Raw genomic sequence first — 8855 nt, 5'->3', positions numbered from 1 at the left:
AAGCCCTGATAATGGGACAAGGCTTGCTTGGAAGCCCAAGCAAAGGGTTGAATTTACAGAGCCCAGAGCAGGGATTGAGTGAAGACCCTGGTGAGGGCAGACAGACAATTTTGTTGGACTCTTTGCTACCCCAGAAGGGGCTCATTTTGACGGTGTGACCCAGTTTGAGGACCGAGCCAGTGAAGACCTGCCAAGTGAGGTCAACAACCTACAGGGGGCGCCAGGAGTGAGAAAAGGACTGCAGTACCGCACAGCGGCAGCAGGAGGCGCTCAGGAGGTGAGTGCCCCACCATTACAGGGATCTTCTATGTAAACAGCCCTGGAGCTGCCGACTCGCAGTGCCGGGAGAAATGTTATGAGCTGCCTTGGACCCAGGCAGGTTCTGTATTAGACCCTTCTGCACAAAGCTGAGACCAGGACAGTTCAAGGAATCATAGCACCTAGAAACAGAAAATCTCTGTTGACTCCATCTCCCCTTACCAAGTGCAGGGGAGATTGCACAATATTGCATATTGACTTTGGTTTTGTTCAGTCTCGTTTAAAATGGGTCAAGCATGTTTCCCCCAGGGGAAGAAGCAACCTACACAGGCGACAGATAATAACTGGCAATAGAAATACGTAACAATAAGTACCTAGCATGCTCTGGGGTGCTGCGTAATAGCACTTCACCCACCTCTAGTGCCAATAGGCTCTTCCCGTCACTTATTTATTATTCTCTGTATTACAGTAGTGCCTAGCAGCCTTCACCGAGATGCCTATTCATAGGTTTTAAGGCCAGAAGGGGTTATTTTGATTATTTAGTCTGACCTCCTGCGTAACACAAGCCAGAGACTTTCACCCATCGGGGCCCCATTGTGCCAGGACAGACTAAGAGGAAGGCCCGGAAGAGCTTGCAAGCTAAAGAGACAAGGTAGGCAAAGAGAGGAAGAATTGTTATCCCCATTTTAGAGATGGGGGAGTGCAGCTCAGAGAGATTAACTGGTTTGCCCTGGCCGGGTCAGTCTGTGGCAGAGCAGAGGGATGAAGTTAGCTCTGCATGATGCCTGAACCACAAGACCACTTTGTCTTCCAGGGCTTTGCCCAGCTGTCCTCTCCTTGCCCCGTTACGCAGTAGCACAACGTGCGTCTCCCAAGCTGAACTGTATGAACTTTTTTCTGGCACTGATCACCCTTCTGAACTCTTGTCTGCCTTCCCTGAGGGTCCCATCCCAGCTGTGAATGAATCTAGTCTAATGGGAGATGACTTCTTGTGGTCTTCATTCATTGTCCCAGAGGATAAGGGAAATAAGCCAAATTAACTGGAAAAAACCTCCCAGATGATGTAGTCATGCACTTCAAGCAGAGTCATCTGGGAAATTACTTTAACCCTTCCATCTGCCTGGTTGCTTTCCTGTGACACACATGATGTCATGGGGCTGTGTTTATTGAGGCTCTGAGGTCCGGCGTGGAACAGTTTCCACTTCAGCAGCGACTGTGCTCCTTGGCTCCAGCGATGCAGAGCAGAACTAGAAATGGCAAGCTCAGCCCTGCTGGTAAGGTGGCCTTCCTCGCCAGAACAGAAACCTTTGCAGTCATTCACAGGCTGAGCAGGGAATAGGGCACAATCAGCCTTTTTGGGGACATTTTTTGGTATCCCTCCAGCCACTTTGACGGTTGTTGTCTGGCAAAGATGAGTCAAGCCTGTTTGTTACCCACAATTCCCTATTCGACCAGGGCAGCATCTTGAGCCACCAGCAAGGGGGCAAATGACTTTTGCGGGCAACTTCTCTGCTAATAGGCCCAGGCAAGGGGCAATATATAGTGAAAGAGGTGGGGCTTCTCTCAGGTTTGGACTTTAAAGGAGATTTGTCAATCCTGAGACCTTTATTTTTTTGTCCAGAGAAGGCTGAGATTCCATAGGCCAGGTCAATGCTTCGGGGGATTGTTTGAATGTATGTAGCAATTTCTATTTAACAAACCATTACACAGTTTGTGTGATATTTAACTATGGGTCATGGCATAATGTATATTCTGAGATCGAGATCTCAAGTGCATTGTACAATGGTACACAATTAGCCTGTGGAACTAGCTGTCACAAGACATGATGGTGCTAGAATTTTGGATGGGAACTAAGCCCTCAGGTTTCCCTAAGTGATGGGATTGTGGGAGGGGGTGGAACTCCAGGAGGGCAGGGTTTTTTGCATCTTCCTCTGAAACAGCTGGGGCGGGCCACTGTGGCGTGACCAGATATTGACTGGCTGAGACAGGTGCTCTATCTAATCTGGCAATTTCTCTGTTCCTGGGATCAGCAGGAAGATAAAAGCAGGGCAGGTTTGAGCCAGGGAGCAGAGCGCAGGGCGGAGCTGGGAAAGCAGGGGAGCACATGTAAAGCTGCCGGGCAGGATTAAGCTGAATAGCAGAGAACAGGAAAATTAGGAAAGTAGAGAAGCTCCGGGCAGGAGAAGATTGGAAAGTGGGACAGCATCTTCCATGTAGGTTTTCCTGGCTTCTCCTTCCATTTTTAGGTATATAAGTGAGATGGAGTTTCTCTTTCCTCTCTCATCAGTTTTCTTCGCGATCCAATGGCATATACAGACACCGCTGCCATCTAGGACCTGAAAAATGGTTCTGTAAGGTTCTGCTCTGATCCCTCAGAAAGGTGACAGCCCAGGGGTTGAAGGTGACATGGGGCAGGGCACAGAGTGTTTGATGGAAGCTGTCTTGCCATTGGCTTCCTAAAGCTGGCTTCCCACCCCCCCAGCAAATCATGAAGTGATGATGAAAACAAGGAACTCTTTGGGAAATGCAACCACAGTCATTGACCCAACTATAAAGGTGAAGGGCAGCCCTACATGTTCCCCTAGTCTAGGGAAGGATCAGTGAAAGGGAAATAGGGGTCAGTGTCTAAAAACATGCTTTCCCCTTCCCCCTCCAAGCTAACAGCTTCTGTCTCACATTCAAAGCAAATAATCCAGAACTGGAGAGTTTTGTCTCCATGAAAAATTGTGAACAAAGACTAAGGCCAAGGGGTGGGGTGGTCGAGCAAATAGGGCACCAGATTGGAAGTCAGGATATAACAGTTCTTCTTATCTTCCTTTGTGACGTGCTTGGAGAGCTATGAATGAAAAATGCTACGGAAGGGCTAAGTACTATTATTTAAAAATCCTATCCAGGGAATAACTGCTCTGCATCTGATCCTTGAGACAGCAGCTACTTCTCTCCCCTTCCAGTTGCTAACATAAAATGGATGGGTAGTAATTTCAAGGTATTATTGTGGGTCTAACCCTCCAGGTTCAGGGCCTGATTTTCAGGGAGGCAGGACATCTGCAATTCCCACCCTGACTTCACCTGGAGTTGTAACTACTCAGGGTTTTGGTAAATCAGGCCTTTTAGCAGAGGGGGCCACCTCTTTCCATAGAGCAGCAATGATTTGGGGTTAGCATTGCCGCTGCGTCTCTCAATGGCAGTATCTGTGCCTCTTTTATGGGGCACCAGGAGAGACAAAACATTGCCTTCCTGTCCCTGGGAAGCCCCCAGGTACTGCTGGTAAGGGAAATATTGGACATGCAGTCAAAGATGTGTCTCATAAGCAAGGTTGCCACGCCCAGCAGGCTGCAAAATGCAGACTGTAATTTAAAGATCCCTATTGCAGCTATATTCCCCTTCTTTTCCCCTCCCCCCTCACTCTCCCCAAAACCTGTGCGTGGCAGAAGCAAAAGCAGAGGGGATCTATTCACAACTATTGCCTTCTATTTGCTTTGCAGTGACCGTGGGCGTGCGTGAGGAGGTAGGTGTCTCTGCTCATTTCCCCTTTATCCAGGCTGTGTTTAGCTTCATTTGGAATTCTAGCTAGCTCAGGCCTTGTCTAAGCGCGGGATTGTCCCTGAGCCAGCAGGCCCAGGCTCTGAGGGTAGACAGGGAAAGCAGCAATTTACACCAGTGGAGTTTTCCTTGGTTTCAAGGAGGGAACAGCAGAGCCAGTGCTTTTGTCTGCACTTGGAGATTGAACCCAATGTTGGGGGGTCACTGACTGCTGAACCCCAAGTGCAGACAAGGCCTTAGTCCTGGGGCATGGCCCAGCAAAGATTGCCTCTCTCCTGCTCCCTGAAGCCCTATTCCCTTGCTAGCAGTAATGAAGTGTTTACCCAGCTCACTACAACATGGCCTGCATCAAGCCACAGTAAAACTCATCGCCTTTCTCCCTGCTGGACGACTCCTGTTAACCTTCCAAATAACAATGTGAACCACAGTTTGGTTTCTATTGGCTTTCAACTTCTTTTCCTGTCCCTGTGTTATGCAAATATATCACTTTGCACCGGACAAGAACTTCCCAAGGCAATACACAATTTCATTGACTGAGCTGAACTACCCAGTGTCTGTGGAGAAACTCACAAATGTGTTTCCCTTGAGCAGCTCAGTGGGGTGACCAGATGTCCCGATTTTATAGGGACAGTCCCGATATTTGGGACTTTTTCTTATATAAGCACCTGTTACCCACCACCCCCATTGCGATTTTTCACATTTGCTGTCTGGTCACCCTACACCTCAGTGAGAAAAGATTTCATTACTATGCAACTGAAAACAGCTCCTGTTTGTGGGTAGGCTAATTGCTATGTAGCATAAGAACTACCACCACGATGGGCACGGGTTAAGGAGCTAATTAGAACAGAATTATAGAGCATAACATTAAACTCCTTTTTGATTTGCATATCAGGTCTGAGTGCTACCAGACAGGCAAGGCACTAGGTCTATATTGCACATATGAACTTGCTTTTTGCTCAGTGTTCCAGTGTAAACTCCAGTTGCCATGTTTCTGCGTTTTAATCGTCACCACAGAGCATTTTACAGCATGGGACTGAGGTTCCACTCTCTATTTGTCCTTTAGATAAACCCCACCAGTGGCGTGTTTATAAACATTCTCACACTTCAGGAACACATGAAGGTAATAATGTTACGGATAGTTCCTTTCATGCTGTTTACAATCCTCTCTGATCATTGGAGGGATTTCACAGGTATCAGGAGTAAGTTTGGAGGGCCAGAAGGAAGAGGAGTGTGCTGTGCAGTGCCTGTGATTTAAGTTCCCTCTGTGACATTTCCTAGTGCTCTGAAATTCAGGAAGCCTCCTCTAGGATCAGAGATAACATCACTGCAATCTGGGGAACAGGCTTAATCACTGTGTGCCCTGAACTCTCCAGAGCAGCGCATGAAAGCTACGGACTGACTGCAAAGCCTGTGACGTTTGTGCTTTGGATAAAGACCCGAGGACAGTTAGGGGCTGAATTATGCGATGCTGAGGGGACCCAAGCTCCGTGTCCTGCTGGTGGGAAATCTTCCCATTACCAGCCCCCTGACTAGCTCGTGATGTGGAGAGGAGCTATTTGACTTCCCCTCACCAGCTGCATAACATGCTGCAGTCTCCCGTTAGCAGTTTCACCCTGGTATCTTCCTGCCAATGCCAAATCTCTAGGGCCTCACGGGAAAAGACTGAGCCAAGGGCTCAGCATCATTAAAGATCCCCACATTAAAGTGGTCTGGGATTCCCCTAAAGGTGTCATAGGATCTTCCCTGGGCACTCAGCTCTGAGTCCAGGGCACCAGGAATGAGCCACGCAGATGTACTCACTAATGTCCTTCCCCTCTGCTCCAGGAGACCATCCTGGAGCCACTTGATCACAAGAACCTGGATCAGGATGTGCTCCATTTTGCTGATGATGTAAGGTGAGTGGCGGGGTTTTGTGGCAGAACTAAGGTCAGTGCCTGGGAATTTTAGGGACAAGTGGCTCCATTCTATTTAAGACAAATCTTTCTCTCCGAAGCCATCATCTGCAACTGCATCTCTCTTTCCTGACCTGTCAGCCTAATGTAAAAGGCCCCACTTGGGAGGATGCTCTTGTGGTGCAAATTCTTACCATGCTTCCGTGGACACCAAATTCTATCCAGTGTCCATGGAAACTGGCCAATCTCTCTCTCTGGAATTTCTAACCTGCTTTCCAGAGAGCTTCTGTGCTCAGTCGGCTGTTCAGTATTCTTGAACCTGAATGCACAATTTATTGTTGGTAGTGCCAAGGGGCCAGATCAAGGATCAGGGCCGTGCTGGGATTGGCACTGCAAAAACATGTCACAGTCTCTGGGTCAGTAAATCTACGAGGATTTACTGAATCTTTACAGACAGGCCAAATCAAGCAGAATAAGCCTCTTTATTGGAACATTTCTACAGTCCAAGGGGCGAAGCCCGTAGGGTGCGGTTTTGTATTCAACAAACTGCTCGGCTCATTTGTGACTGCAGTATTGTTATTCTGTGACTCCATGTAATAGGCAGGAAAAACATAGCTGAATTTTCAGATCCCGGGTTTAAGTGCATAGCCCTGAGAGTTAGAAAAACCATAGAATCATAGAAATGTAGGGATGGTAGGGACCTCAAGAGGTCGTCTAGTCCAGTCCCCTGCACTGAGGCAGGACCAAGTAAACCTAGATCATCCCTGACTGGTGTTTGTCTGACCTCTTCTTAAAAACTTCCAATGATGGGGATTCCACAACCTCCCTCGGAAGCCAGTTCCAGAGCTTAACTAGAGTTAGAAATCTCCCTTGCTGTAAATTTAACCCCATTACTTCTTGTCCTACTTTCAGTGGACCTGGAGAACAATTGATCAAAAGAACAAAAGAATTGTTTGCTTGATAGCAGCCCTTAACATCTAATCCACTGATCAGATTAGATCGGGGAGTTGATTTTATATCGTCTATTGGTGTGTGGGTTAGTGGGAGAGTAGGCCTATATAGAACAGAGATAGGGTATCTTTGTGAAATGAATGGTTCAACAGGAATCTCAATGATTAGCAAATTGTTGGGATTTTCTGAGTTGTGGGATGGGCCCCTTGTGCCTCTCTTTGTCATCCCCACATTTGGAGAAAAGTCCTTGGGGAAGAGACCTTGAGCTGACACTCCTGATTTACCCCCAGGGAAATGAGCAAATAAAGTCCATTGAAATTGCTGGAGTCACATTGTGCCAGCAAGAGGAGGAACCAAGCCCCTCATTTTCACAGACGTTGGCAAAGCGCTATAGAAATGCACAAGGAGATGGTGATGAGCCAGGTGTACAGTGGGGCTGGGACAGAAAGACGTTCATTACAATCCCCCATCAAAGGGTAAGGCAAACTACAAACACATCCAAACACCTATTGCCTATTATCGGGTACTGAACATACTGGTTTAGTTTGTTGTCTAGGAAGGGTTGGTTATAGTAGGTGGCTATTCAGTAATGCAAGGATAGCACAGTGCACTCACTTCTAGGAGTTACTATGCGCAGAACTGCTCTACTGATGCAGTCAATGCCCCCACTCCAGAGGAGCTGGGGTAGGGGCTATGAAGCACAGGCAGAGCGTTGGTTGGAGAGACTGCCATTTGCAGACACAGTACACCAGGCTGCAAAGCACTGGACATGTGGAATCTGCTGCAAGCTCAGATAGTTCTGGCAACACCTAGTTTTACCTGAAGCAGTGCCGTTCTCCAGCCTTAGACAGCACACTTCTTCCCTTGGCGTACTCCTCTTTTCATCATCAAGCCTCTCTTTCCGCCACAGCACAACAGAGAACCTAGCGGTGTAGATCTGGGACAGCCTCCAGAAACGCCTTCCGGAGGGATGTCTGTACAAAGTCAAAAATCTATGAATCTGACAAAAACTTGATTGTCTATAAGGGCGAATAGAAGGATCTGAGGATATTAAGATGCAGCCTGAAGCCTAAACCCCCAGGGGTTGTGTAATTGGTAAGCATGACTCTGATATTGCAAACTTTCAGTCAAAAGAACATTCAACAATTAACAGAAATGATTGTTGCAAAGTCCTTAATATAAGTCATAAAGCTGCATTAAAGGGTTTCCCATCAGACTGGTTGCTTGCGATTCATAAACTATACTAGCTATTGAAATGTCTTGTGATCATTTTGAAAACGAAACATTTGTGTTACACCAATCATAACAACAACCCTGATGTTCTAGGCTCCAAACTTGACTTTCCAGCTGATATTTCTTAATAAGCAACCCAGGAGAAAATGGAGGGGATTTGTAAAAGTCATTTGGGGGAAAAAAAAAACCTTTTGCAAGGTGAAAGTTTACTATGAGTGCTAATCAATCCGTTCCAAAGGCTACTTGTATTTATTTCCCTTATTTCTGTGACTCGGACATACCGCTGCAGAATTAGATGTAGCATTTGCCCTGGATCTGCAGTTGCTGATACTTTTCCCTTTCCAGGGGCAAGAACACCAAGACTCTGTCTCATGACCATTGAAATAGCCCTGAGTAAAGAGTAATCTACCAGCCTAGACCCATTTTGGGCATTAAAGGATAACCCATCAGCTAGAAAAATTTAATTGCTACTACATTAGGCACATAGCTGTTAGTCATCCCCAAGGTGGAGGTAGATGCTGGCAGTGGTGCAGTATTTCTATCTCACATACTTCTTTAACTGTTAATAGGCTTATGTGACTCCCACTGTAGCCCTGTGGTTTGGGTATTTGCCTTGGATGTGGTGTAATGCTGGTTCAACTCCCCTGTCTGCTTGTTGGTAAGAGAGGGGCACCTTGATCTCTTTCCTCGCAAGTCTTCCACTTTAACTGTATATTAACCAGGGCAAAAGACATTCTCAAATCCCTCCGCGGTACGGAGGTTAGAGTGCTCACTTCAATTGTGGGTGACTCAGGTTCAGATCCCCTCTGTGTTCCTTAAGGAGGGATGGGTGTCTCAATCTCTTACAGCTCAAGCATTTCACTTTAACTATATATTAACTGGAGCAAGGTAAGCTCTCAAGTCCCTCTATGGTACGGGGGTTAGGGTGCTTGCTTGGATTGTGAGTGACCCTGGTTCAAGTCCCCGCTCTGTGGGACA

At 47.1% G+C, this 8855-nt stretch overlaps 1 pseudogene; it reads left to right on the top strand.

Annotated features, from left to right (window-relative positions):
* Window positions 1–1408: 1408 nt before the first annotated feature.
* Window positions 1409–7679, top strand: LOC112118865 (annotated as a pseudogene).
* The last annotated feature ends 1176 nt before the right edge of the window (window positions 7680–8855 follow it).

The sequence above is a fragment of the Terrapene carolina genome, unplaced genomic scaffold (genome assembly GCF_002925995.2).
Source record: "Terrapene carolina triunguis isolate 2854851 unplaced genomic scaffold, T_m_triunguis-2.0 Scaffold374, whole genome shotgun sequence".
Classification (NCBI taxonomy): Eukaryota; Metazoa; Chordata; order Testudines; family Emydidae; genus Terrapene; species Terrapene triunguis.
This window is presented reverse-complemented; position numbering and strand designations above follow the sequence as displayed.